Below are 12,057 nucleotides of genomic sequence, written 5' to 3' on the forward strand. Positions count from 1 at the left end.
GCTTCTTCTGAAATATGGAACAGAAATTTATATTGAATAGGTCTGTCTCTTTAACAGAATTAATTTTTTTTAATGTTCTCTATAGTAATAGACCTAAAGCACTGCTAATATGCTAACATTCTTTTTGTCCTAGCTTCTTGTGTCATTAAAAAACCTCATGTTTGGCTGCTCACCATTTTGCTAGACTTTAGGCTAAAGTATTCCATACTAAACATCTGCCTCTGGCTGAATTCCTTTCTTTGATTATTCTTTCTTTCAGAAAATGAGTCAGAATCTGTTAGCATTTTATGAGAAAAGGGCTATGGGAAAATACCTTGCTCTATTCTAAAGTACATTTAAAAAATTTCGATGAGTATCTTCAAGATTATTTGATTTTGGCAGAAGATGAGCCATTTCTGGGATATGCCCTTTGTCATCATAGTGAAAATCTACAAGAACTTGGGCAAGTTTCAAGTCTTTTGGACAAGCTGCTGTTCCATTTACCTTGTCTCAGCATTTGCTAAATTTTTTTAAAAATGCTGAACATGCCATAATTTAGGAATACACTTCAACTTCACAGCCTAAATTTAACTTCTAATTCCCAGTCCTTATTCCAAAGCACGAGGATGATAAAATAATCATGAAAATAGCTGTGATTGTATTTTGGGAATATTTTTTCATCTAGGGCAACATTGTTTTTTGAGAGTTTGTTCTTAGAATCACCATATTGTTTCCTGTCACCAAAATTAAAGTGGTGTTTGGTTTGGAAAATGGAATGGCTGAAATTGTAGTAATGTAACTAAATAACCTTCTGATTGCTTCTAGTCTGGAAATGTGAAGTGTCAGCACAGCAAATGCATGCCAATTCCAGCTTCCATCTTTTTAGGTTCATACTAAGGGTGCCTCGCTAAACTGAGATTCTTCCTGGATTTTGTTTTCCCTTTGGTTTGCCCTGTAATATTGCTAAATCACCCTGTTCCCAGGACTGTTTCTGACTTCAGCAGTAAAAGTAGAGGCAAGAACTTCTCAAATCACAAACTCAAGGGTTATCAAGGGACCCTGAGGGTTAATGTGGAGGACTGAAGCTGGGGGAGCTGTCATTTCATTTTGAACATCCCATAGATGTGCAGACCACAAGTTCATTGCTAAGGCAAAGGGGATCAATTTCAGATGAGAACAGTTTGAAGTCCTCCTTTCGTTTGAGATTCAAGGAAAAATGGATCCAGAAGTGTAGGCTGTTCACCCTGCTAGGCATTTCATGTTACAGAATCTTATGGTTTTGTTTTGCTTTTGTTTACCTTTATGTTGTATCAACATCCATGTTACTTCCATATTTCGGCTTTATTTTTTAGAAATTCCTTTCTGTTTGCTTCTGAACCCCTGTCTGTAAGTAACCATTGTGGCTTGGCTGCCTCTTGGTCAGTAGGATGAATCACTACCTCTGAAGCGAGCACCTTTTGGCTGATTCAATCTGCAGGGTAGAGAAAATCTTTGTGCTTTCTCCATTTTAACAATTTGGGGTCCAAATTGCATTTGGCAGCCTGTCCCTGTGTTGGGATAGGCACTGACTGAGGAGGTGTGGTTTTTGCAAGGTGATTGGTAATTCCACTTCTGTTATCAAACTGTATCAGACAGAGGTCAGAAAGGAGAAGCCCAAGGCCTTCCCATGCTGCACAGTGTTGGCTGGATGCTTGCTGTAGTTTAATTTTAACAGAGATGGATGTCAGGCTCTTTGCTGCAAATCCAGAATTTTGTTTTCTTTCACAGTACATAAAAGAGAGGCTGAGAGGTGTGTAGTCCTCAAAGCAGCAAGTCTCTGATGAGTCAAGCTGATGGTTTCAGAGTCCTACGTGCAAGGGCTTTTAGACCATTCACAAGCTTTTTTTCTATGTGCCATGCTGCAGCTTCCCTGTGAAGTTTCCTGTTTGGGCAAAGAGGAGATATGGGCAGTCAAAGGACAGAAAAAAAACCCAAAAACCCCACAAACAATAAAACCCAGACTTTTTTCCTGTCAACATCTGCTGGCTATATGGGTATTGCATGATGCAGAAATAAAAATAGTGCTTTTCTGAGTTACATTAAGACAAATTTCCTATCTATAGGAGAGGACACTAACAATATTTGAAACAACTTGTGTAGATTCCTCTGTAACTCATGTAAATTTTACTTTCTATCCATTTTGTTTTCTATTGTTTTTCTTTTCCTTATAATTATCATCAAAGCAGTGCTTTACCTAAAATGCAGAAGCATATTATTCTCTAACATTTGTAATCTGATACAAAATATTTGCTATTTGCTGGCCCAAGATTAGGATTTGAGATTGGATTATAATTGAATTCAAGTAATAAACTGATAATAAACCCAAACCATGGATGTTTCCTTCTAAATTGCTCCTGAAAGGCTCACAGGACATAAACAATCACTCCCCCTTTTCCCAGTTTCAGTGATTAGTTAAGGTGATGGGAAGAAAGGATTTCAGCAGCTTGAATGCCATAAGACTTGCACAAAAGTTCATCTCTGTACTTGAAAAGAACAGGGCCAGTCCTTAACAGGGTTTCCTTTTACCATTCAGAGTTCTTCTAAAAACATGAAAGCCTGAGCTTTGCCACTTGTTGCTTATTTTCTTAGGTCTTGATAGTTTGTTTTATTACTTAAGAGTTAATACTGTAAATTAAAGACAGGGCAGGTGGCCAAATTTGTGTTTGTCTTTTTTTTTTTCCTAGCCAACTGTTTGAACTTGTTACAGCATTGGGAAGGAAAAAAATCAAATGTAAGCTTGTCTTTTCCAACCAAGAATTCTCTGCATTATTTTTTATTTCTTATGAGAAACAATAATGGCATGCAGTCATTTTAAGTAGCTTACATATGTTCTTACAAAGAATGTATAATGCTTAAAGCCCAGCCAAATTCAGCAGCCTTTTTAAAATGAATATGGATGTGGCAAGAGGCCATTATGCCTGTAAGACTTGGTGTGTTTTTGAGAAAAATATTTTTGAACGGCTTTAGAAGTTACCAGCCTAGAAAGAATAACAACATCCATAGATCAGAATGGCAACCAGATGTTTTTGTAAAGGCTGTGAAAAAGCTGGAATCTCCACCTGGGTTTCAATGTTGCCTTTGGGTTGCAAAGGTCTGCTTGGTATCTACCTGCTTGCTGAGTTTGTTATGCCTACACCTGCAATCTTTTACATGAGGGAGGAGGGAGAACAATGAACAAAAAGAATGTTTTTCATTTGATTTATGCCTGTAATTTGACATTTTATGCTTTTTACACTTCACAGAATGAAAGTAAAACTTTGTGGCCTGAACCAGAAAATGTAGGCTTGGCTATTCTTCCACTGTAGATAGTTAGTGCTGTCCCAGAAGGGTGTCTAGCAACTGTAGTTTTGGAACCCACATCAGAAAATTAGAAGTTAAATGATGTTGGGATGAAATAATGCCTTTGAGAAAGAATAACTGAAGGAGACAAATTTAGATGTGTATTGCTAGTTTGTTTTATTAAATGAGGCATAAAGTGGGTTTTTCTTTGTTTACTTCATACTTCCATAATGCGTATCTGATCCATCCATCAGAACCAAATGCAGAAATCAACTTTCATTCTTAGTGCAGTAAATACTATTCCCAGTGTTAACTGCCCAAGATTCTTCATACTTTTAGTGGGAAATGTTATTTTATAAATGCCTTGGGCTAGGATTAGTAGAAATTTGACATGAGTGTAACACCTGTATTTCTTTCAGTTCACATTTCTAAAGAATTCGACACTTGGGTAAAAGTGTAATATAACTTTTCAGCCATGTTCTTTGGGAATGTCAATTGGCTATGTCAGCTACAGTACAAATTTGTTTCTAAACTGCAGTTCAGGCATATAATTTGTTTGATAGCCCTTTGATCAAAAGTAACAGTAATTTCGTTTTTCTTAAAGGCATCCATACTTCTCCTTTATCATTCAGATATCATTAAGATAAAGAACTGTGCATTGTGACTGTTCAGCTGGCAGGAACAGATACAGGTTGTCCTGACTGTCTGCCTTTGCACAAATCAAATATTTGTTGTTTTTTCAAAGATTAACATGACTTCAAGTAATCTCATCTTTATCCCAATCCCTTGAGTTTTCTTAAGATCTTGTCTTGATTTTTCAGAAAGCTCTACTTGCATGACTTTAATTTTTAACTGATTTAAAAGGAAGTTGATAAATTACCTTCCTTTTGCCTCTTCCTCTGATTCCTTGGTTTCTTCCATCTGCAGGAGTTACAATGTAAGCCTTGTGACTGAGGAGTTTCTCTGTTGTTTTGTCATTCTTGCTCACATGTGTATTTATTGGTAGGTGTGTTGTTTACTACTAGAGGCTTTTTATAATGACAGTAATAGTTTCCACTACTGCTCTTCTTCATGTTTTCCTATAAGAAAACTTATTTTTTCCAGAGTGGTCAGTGGAGCCAAGCTCCACTGCTTGGCATTTCACTAAACCAGTTTTCTTCTGTGTTTGTAAGATCTGTTCTGTTAGTTAACCATTTTCTGCACTGTGGCCTTTATGAAAGTGTGTGTCTACCTGTCTTGTGTATTTCTGTTACATTCAGTCACATTCAGATGGGCATATCATGTCCTTCAGCCTTGTGGGTGAGATGCAGTCCCTCAACATGGCAAGATTTTTAGATTTCCTTAGAGAAGGAATGGAAAATTGAAAAAAAAAATCAGGGCTATCTACTGTCATTGAGTCACAGCATCATAAAATGGTTTGGGTTGGAAGGGACCTTAAAGATCATATAGTTCCAACCCCCCCCCCTGCATGAGCAGGGACACCTCCCAGTAGACCAGGTTGTTCAAAGCCCCATCCAACCTGGCCTTGAGCACTTCCAGTGATGAAGCCTCCACAATTTCCCTGATCAATTGTACCATTGCCTCACCACCCTCATAATGAAGAATTTCTTCCTAAAATTAACTTAAATCTACCATCCTCTAGTTTAAAGCCATTACCCCTTGTCTTATCACTGCATGCCCTTCTAAAAAGTCCCTCCTCAGCTTTCCTATAGGTTCCCTTCAGGTACTGAAAGGTCCATAGAAGCCTTCGCTACTCCAGGCTGAACAACCCCAGCTCTCTCATCCTGTCCCCATAGGAGAGGTGCTACAGCCCTCTCATCATCTTTGTGGCTGTCTTCTGGACTCACTTCAACAGGTCCATGTCTGTCTTGTGTTGGGGTCTCCAGAACTGGACACAGTGCTCCAGGTGGGGTCTCATGGGCGTGGAGCAGAAGGTGAGGGTGAGAATCAACTTCCTTGACCCTCTGTTCATGCTTCTTTTGATGCTGAGTCAACCTACCTTTGGTTTATTCTTCTTGTGTGGTGGTGATGTTGTTACTGTTGTTGCTTCTGCTGAGCTGCTCTGCATGCAGGTGCACTGGCTGCCCCAACCACCACATTCAATCATGCAGAACGTGGTAAATTACCCTCTGCCCTGATTTGTCTTCAGGACCTGGGAGGTGTTGCACACTCCAGTTTGGTGTCCTGAAGCACTTTTCCTCACCATGTACATCTCATAAGGACTGCTGTGCTGCTGGAGTTCTAATGATTGACTCTGCAGGGTTTGTTCCCTTTGTAGGCTTTCTGTTCAAGGCTACAGGTGCTCTATTGGAACACTTGAAAAGAAACATTTCATCAACATTCTCTTGAGTGAGATGAAACTGTGTGTCAGCTTAATGATTGTTAACATCTGATGCCTTTCCATATATCACCTCCCATGGATCCTCTTCCTGCAGCATGTTCAGCTTCCTGTCACTGCATATCAAGAGAAACATAAAATATGTAGTTCCAAGAGATCATAATTTCTATATTTTTCTTCTCACTTGTCTTCATTATGGGTAGTTACAGAGTTACTAAAGCAAACTTTAGATTTGTTTTTCAGGCAATGAAGCCAGAATGTCTGAACATTTTTTTAAATTGTGCTCCTCAATGTTTTCCTTTTCTTCTCTCCAAACTGCTTTTTGGTTGTTAAGAGTCAAAGCAGACTGTCTTTCTTCTTAACTTCCCTGCTAGGCTGCCCTTAGCATGGCCAGTGCATCATCTGGGACCATCATCTCCACCCAGCCTGTGTTGGGGTATACATTTAGTGTTGATGTGGCTTTCATATGTTCATCTGCTGTGAGGCCACTTTGTTAGGTCTGAAGATTAAAAGGCCTTCACTCTGCCAGAAATTGCAGAGTCATGCTGAAGTTTTCAAAAGGCTCAAAATCTTGGGGTCCACATTCTCCAAAAGAATGGGGAACTTTTTTGTTTCTCAAACCCTTCTGGAATTCAGAGTAATGCAGAACATCTGCAAAGTACTACGTCAAAACATTTTTTGATGTTATGATATATGACATGGTGTATGTGTGAAGGGCTGCATCACACTATGTGCTGAAATAATAAATAGAAATGAAGGGAACTAAACAGGGAAGCAAATGCATTCAGCATGAAATTTGTCTGTTCATCTCCCATGGGTCTGAAATATCTTTGTATATTAATTGAGCTACTTCATGTCCAGGTTGCAAGCTAGAATGGGAGACTGACATCCAGAGGTTGCTTGGAATTAAATAATTAACTGTGGAGGTAAAAGCAGATCTGGTAAAACCCAAAGTTCCTCTAGCTTAGGACCCTGTTTCTGGCAGTGAAAAGAGCTATCAAAACACCCAGGAAAAACTATAACAAGACTAACACTTGATATTTTCCCAAAGTATTCTAATGCTCTCCCAAATATCTCTGACTCAGGGACTTTCTGAACTGGAATGAGTGTCTGTGTTCTTAGTAGTTCTAAAAAATTTTTTTTCTCCTATGAAGAAGTTACTCCTCATTTTTCTGAACCCATGCATACAATATAGATGCGTTTTGACCCGACAGTTGTGAAGCATCAGGCTTTTTTTTGGAAATTAAGCTCAAGGTCTTTGCCAGGTTTCTTCCATTAGTTCTGCTGCCAAAAGGACAGACCCTGTGATTTCAAAGGCTTTACTAACAGTAGCAGTGAGAGGTTGATGTCCCACTTGCCTAGGGATCCTTGCATCAGGATTTCTTCAACTGTCTCTGAGAAGCCTGAAGATGTGGTTCCTGTGCATGCTGGTGGGGTGGTGCTGAATCTGCCTGTTCAGCCCCCTTCATGGCAGGGCTGCTGGATGACTTTTGTGAGAGCTTCTTGTTTCTTGGCTCTGAGGTGAGGGAGGTCCTTGTCAGTCATAGAGAGGCTTCACCAGAGATACTTCCTTGCTTAAATGGCTTGTTCTCCCAGCAGGCAATTTCTCCTGCTGGTTTCACTCATTCTGGACCACTTGTGAGGTCTGGAGGAATTAATTTGTTTGATCATGGTCCATCTAGCAATTATTTCTGTCTGTTGCCTTTGAGTTGTTGGCACTCACCACAGCAGAGTTTTGCAAAGGGCTGATGAGAACTTTACAGTCAGAAATTAAACCACCTCATCACTGGTACCTGATTTTTCTTGTACTGCAGCCCCACTTGAGACCAGCACCTGGAATCACTAGTAGCTAGCATGTGCCTGCATATCTTTGTGAAGGCTTTTCTTCTTATGGAAAGTTCTGTCTTCCCCTCCTAAGCAATGCTTTTTAGAGGAGGCATACATCTCAAAATGCCTCTTCAAAATTCACACTTAACAAGATTTATCAGTACCTTTCTACATCTCTTTGTGGCACCTTGAGCCTTGTGTATCAAGGATTGAATTTGTACTTCATGTTCCTGGGATGAATAGGGTGTCTGTTTATATTCATGGGACCACATCTTTCAAATGATCCTCGAGCCCCTGTCAGTGGATACTTTCTCTGACTTTCCAGCTGACTGTGTGGAAGCTGTGGAGAGGTGCTGGAAGGGACACTTGTCCATGCCAGGCTGGGTTCCTGGACTGCTGAGCTTCAGCAGTTCTCTGTCAACGAGGAGCTCAGAGTGTCCAGGGCTTTACTGAGAAATGCACCTATGTCTGACAATGATCAGCCCACTATCTGGGTTTCCATCTGTATCACCCTCAAGCATTGCACTGTTGCAGAGGCAGCTGGCACCAAAAAAGAGTTTTGTTAAGGAGACCTCAAGTTGCTGATTGACTGGAAGATGTATCTAAATGCATCCAGACAGCTGTACCCTCACTCTTTGTGAGTGTGTATGTGGACTTGTTTTTCAATGGAAGAAGAAAGGTTACTTTCAAGTAAGTAAACTGAACTTTTGAAAAAATGAGCCATTATATAGCTTTATGCCTGGAGTCAGTGGTTGAAAGATAACACTGGCTGTGCTCCCACCCATGTTTTCATTGTTCTAGGGTGCTATTTATCCATTGTGGACACTGAGATTCCAAAAAGATGAAAGAAAGTCTAGCCAAGAGTTGTAGAACATATGTACACTTATGGGAGCAAGTATGTCTTTGTGTGGGCCACTCACTTTGAACAGCTGGTACCTCTCTTCTCTGAATCCATCACTTGATATTGCCTGTCCTGCCTGCAATTTGAAGAGCTTCTTGAGAACTGTCCAGCTTGGGCAGGATCACCTTCCAGTAGACAGGTGACCAGGCTGAAAGCATCATCCAGGCTGACCCAACCAGCACTTGCAGAGAGAGGGAAGCCACAATTTCCCTGATCAACTGTACCATTGCCTCACCACGCTCACAGTGAAGAATTTCTTCCTAAACCTAATGTAAATCTACCATCCTCTAGTTTAAAGCCATTACCCCTTGTCTTATCACTGCATGCCCTTCTAAAAAGTCCCTCCCCAGCTTTCCTATAGGTTCCCTTCAGGTACTGAAAGGTCCATAGAAGCCTTCTCTATACCAGGCTGAACAACCCCAGCTCTCTCAGCCTGTCCCCATAGGAGAGGTGCTACAGCCCTCTCATCATCTTTGTGGCTGTCTTCTGGACTCACTTCAACAGGTCCATGTCTGTCTTGTGTTGGGGTCTCCAGAACTGGACACAGTGCTCCAGGTGGGGTCTCATGGGGGTGGAGCAGAGGGTGAGAATCAACTTCCTTGACCCCCTGTTCATGCTTCTTTTGATGCAGCCCAGGATACAGTGAGCATTCTGGATGGCAGGCACCTACTGGCAGCTTATGTTGAGCTTTTCATCAGCCAGCACCCTGATTCCTTCTCCACATGAGTGCTCTAGACAGCAATGAAGGGGAAATGAAGGGATGTGCAGTGTCAGAATGGGTAGGATTGCAGCACACTTACTGCTTGCACCTTTTTAATACATATTTTTGTAAGATATTCTTCCTTGTTTAAGATTACTAAGTATTGCCATGAAGCCTGCACATCTTCACGTTTGAATTTCTTGGACTGTAATTTTGCTCTGCAAGTACAATTAAGTAAATGGAAGACTGCAGCGAGCAAGAACTTCTGTGATTTATCCATGTGTGGAAAAGAACATTGGAAAACCTTAAAGCAAACTTTTCACACAGATGAACAAAGAAGTAAACTTCTCTGGAAACTGTAGAAGTTGCAGTGAGCCAGCCCATCTTCTCACCCACAAATTCTCCCTTCAATGTGCAGCCACATATGTTTGATTTATTTTTGATTGACATAACAACACAAGAGCCAAATGAATTAAAAATGAAGCTACTTTCTGAGCTTTGGTGTTTCATCATGTGCCAGGAATCCAAAGTGCTTTGCTATGTTGTTTGAGAGAGCATCAATAGTAATAATAATTTTAGTGTAATTAAATTAAACTATCTCTGTGCATCTAAATAAACAAATAGATTGTGGTTCTGTAGAATGTGCACGTGTGCCAAGTGTGAGACTTTGCTAGTTGTTGAAATTGTGTTGCTTTTTATGAAGAAGCATTTGGCTTCATCTAGTATCTAGTATCAGGTCCCAGTGTTAGCACTAGCTTTAAGACTGGCTTGTAAGAAACTCTGGTACCTTGGTAGGATTTTTCCTCCAATGTCTTTTAGAGGCTTTCATATAAATATATAGCTCATTTCTTGATTTACTTAGTATTTTTAACTGTTCCATAATCAGAGGTACTTGAAAGAAAGATACTAGGTTGCCATTTATTATTTTCAACCTGCTTTATCAGTTGAATAACAAATGCTGCTGACCAGTAAGAATTGTCACAAAATTCTGCATGTAAGGAATACTTAGTTTGGAGGTGATGAGCAGGCTTTCTCACGAGCTGTCTTAATACTTTTTTGTTATTAAATTGTTGCCGTGTTTCAAATTTGAAGGTGATTTTCTTGTGGCTTGTTTTTTAAAGTGGACAAAAATACAAATTGTGCAGTGTGTCTAGATGGAAGAGGTAAGTGCTCAGTTGCTTTGAAGGCTGAGGATTTTTGTGGTTGGGAGAATTTGTTGATGTGTGCCAGATGACTTGGGGTTGACAGAGGACCACAACTGCAGCTAGTCAGGCAAAACAGAATTCAAGTGTGAATATTTTAAGTCCTTGCCTTTAGGCACAGAAAACTAGCCCATGCTCACACTTACTGGAAGTTTACACATAAGCAGACCTTAGCACAGTGCAGTGAGTATTTGGAGTGGCAATGTTACAACTTATATCTGAGAAGGTGACAGCCCTGAGGAATAATAGCAGTAGCAACCATCTCACTCCATCAGCCCAGCCTCAAAGGAGTTGGCAGAAAGGATCTGCTCTTTTAGTCCTGCTTCTCAGATCTTTAAAAGGAGGTCAGGCTGTAATGGCTTGGGCAGGAATGGCTAATGTACATCACTTGGGGGACTTTCTTGTGGAACTCTATCCTGCTGGAAAATACCAGTTCATGGGAAACATAACACTTTGCAGAGGCATGTTCCATGGGATGAAAATTTGGTTCACATAAAACTCATTTTGGGAACATTTTGGGTTTATATTTCAAAATTACTTTATTTCAGTATAAAATGTAATAAAGACTGGGGAATACAAAGCAGGGACAAAATATTTTCTCTTTTATTTGGTAGAATTTAACTGTATTTAATAGGGCCCAGTTACTCTTTGGTTTGGGTTTCTTGAAGGTTGGGTTGATTTTTGTTTTGAAGTTTCTCATAAATTGAAACTAAAATATTTTTATTTTCCAAAGGAAAGGCATTCACGATTGTGAAATGGGTCTTAAAATAAACAAACAAATAACTAATACAGCTCTACTGTTAAGTTCCCGTATCACAGTCAAAGTTCCTCCCCTTCTTCTTTGCTGTGGGAAGACAATAATTTGTATCAGCTGTTTTTCTTGGGATGCTGTGTTTTTCCCAATGCAACTTGTGAATCAAAATGGGAAGAATTTGGGCTCTGCTGCCCCTGTCCTCTGTCAGTCTGTGTTTCCACACTAACTGCTCATAGCATTCTGCAGGTAGATAACAACAATTCTCCCCTCAGAGTGCAAACCTGAGCGGGGCTAGGACAGAATAAATCTTACATATTCTTACAGTAGAGACCCAGTTCTGCCTGAGTCACTGTCACCCTGTGCAAACTCCAAAGTGAACCTAGAAGTAATTTCATTTCAGTGCAAAGTTGTTTCTTGTTCAGTGTAGACAAAAGTGCTCAGATTTGAACCATGGGGATGCTGGTATCTTTTCGTGTTGCTTTAAAGCAGGAGAGCCCTCTATATCCTGATTGCCTACTGATAAAATGAGCCACTAATAGGATCAGAGGGCTGGAGCACCTCCCCAATGGAGGAAGTTGGGGGCAGAGGAAGTTGGGGTTGTTCATCCCAGAGAAGAGGAGGCTCTGAAGTGACCTTATAGCAACCTTCCAATATCTGCAGGGGGCCTACAAGAAAGCTGGGATAGGGCTTTTTACATGGGTGTGTAATGAGAGGACAAGGGGAACTGGTTTCAGACTTGAAGAGAGGAGATTTATGTTGGGCATTAGGAAAATATTATTTCTTGTGAGGGTGGTGAGACACTGGCACAAGTTGCCCAAGGAAGTTGTGGCTGCCCCCTCCCTGGAAGTGTTCAAGGCCAGGTTGGATGGGGCCTTGAGCAACCTGGTCTAGTGGGAGGTGTCCCTGCCCATGCAGGGGGGTTGGAACAATATCTTCTTAAAGGGCCCTTCCAACCCAAACCATTCTATGACTCTATGATTCTATGAAAAATGGATGACCAATTTAGCAGTAATTATTTTTAGGAAGCAGATCTATCTT

The 12,057-nt window shown here is 40.5% G+C and overlaps 1 protein-coding gene across 4 annotated transcripts in view; it reads left to right on the top strand.

Moving 5' to 3' along the window:
* SPIDR (scaffold protein involved in DNA repair) overlaps positions 1–12,057 on the top strand; it is a 199,435-nt gene that overhangs the window by 64,961 nt on the left and 122,417 nt on the right. The gene's annotated exons all lie outside the window — the stretch shown is intronic.

This window comes from Heliangelus exortis, chromosome 2 (assembly GCF_036169615.1).
Source record: "Heliangelus exortis chromosome 2, bHelExo1.hap1, whole genome shotgun sequence".
NCBI classification, from domain to species: domain Eukaryota; kingdom Metazoa; phylum Chordata; class Aves; order Apodiformes; family Trochilidae; genus Heliangelus; species Heliangelus exortis.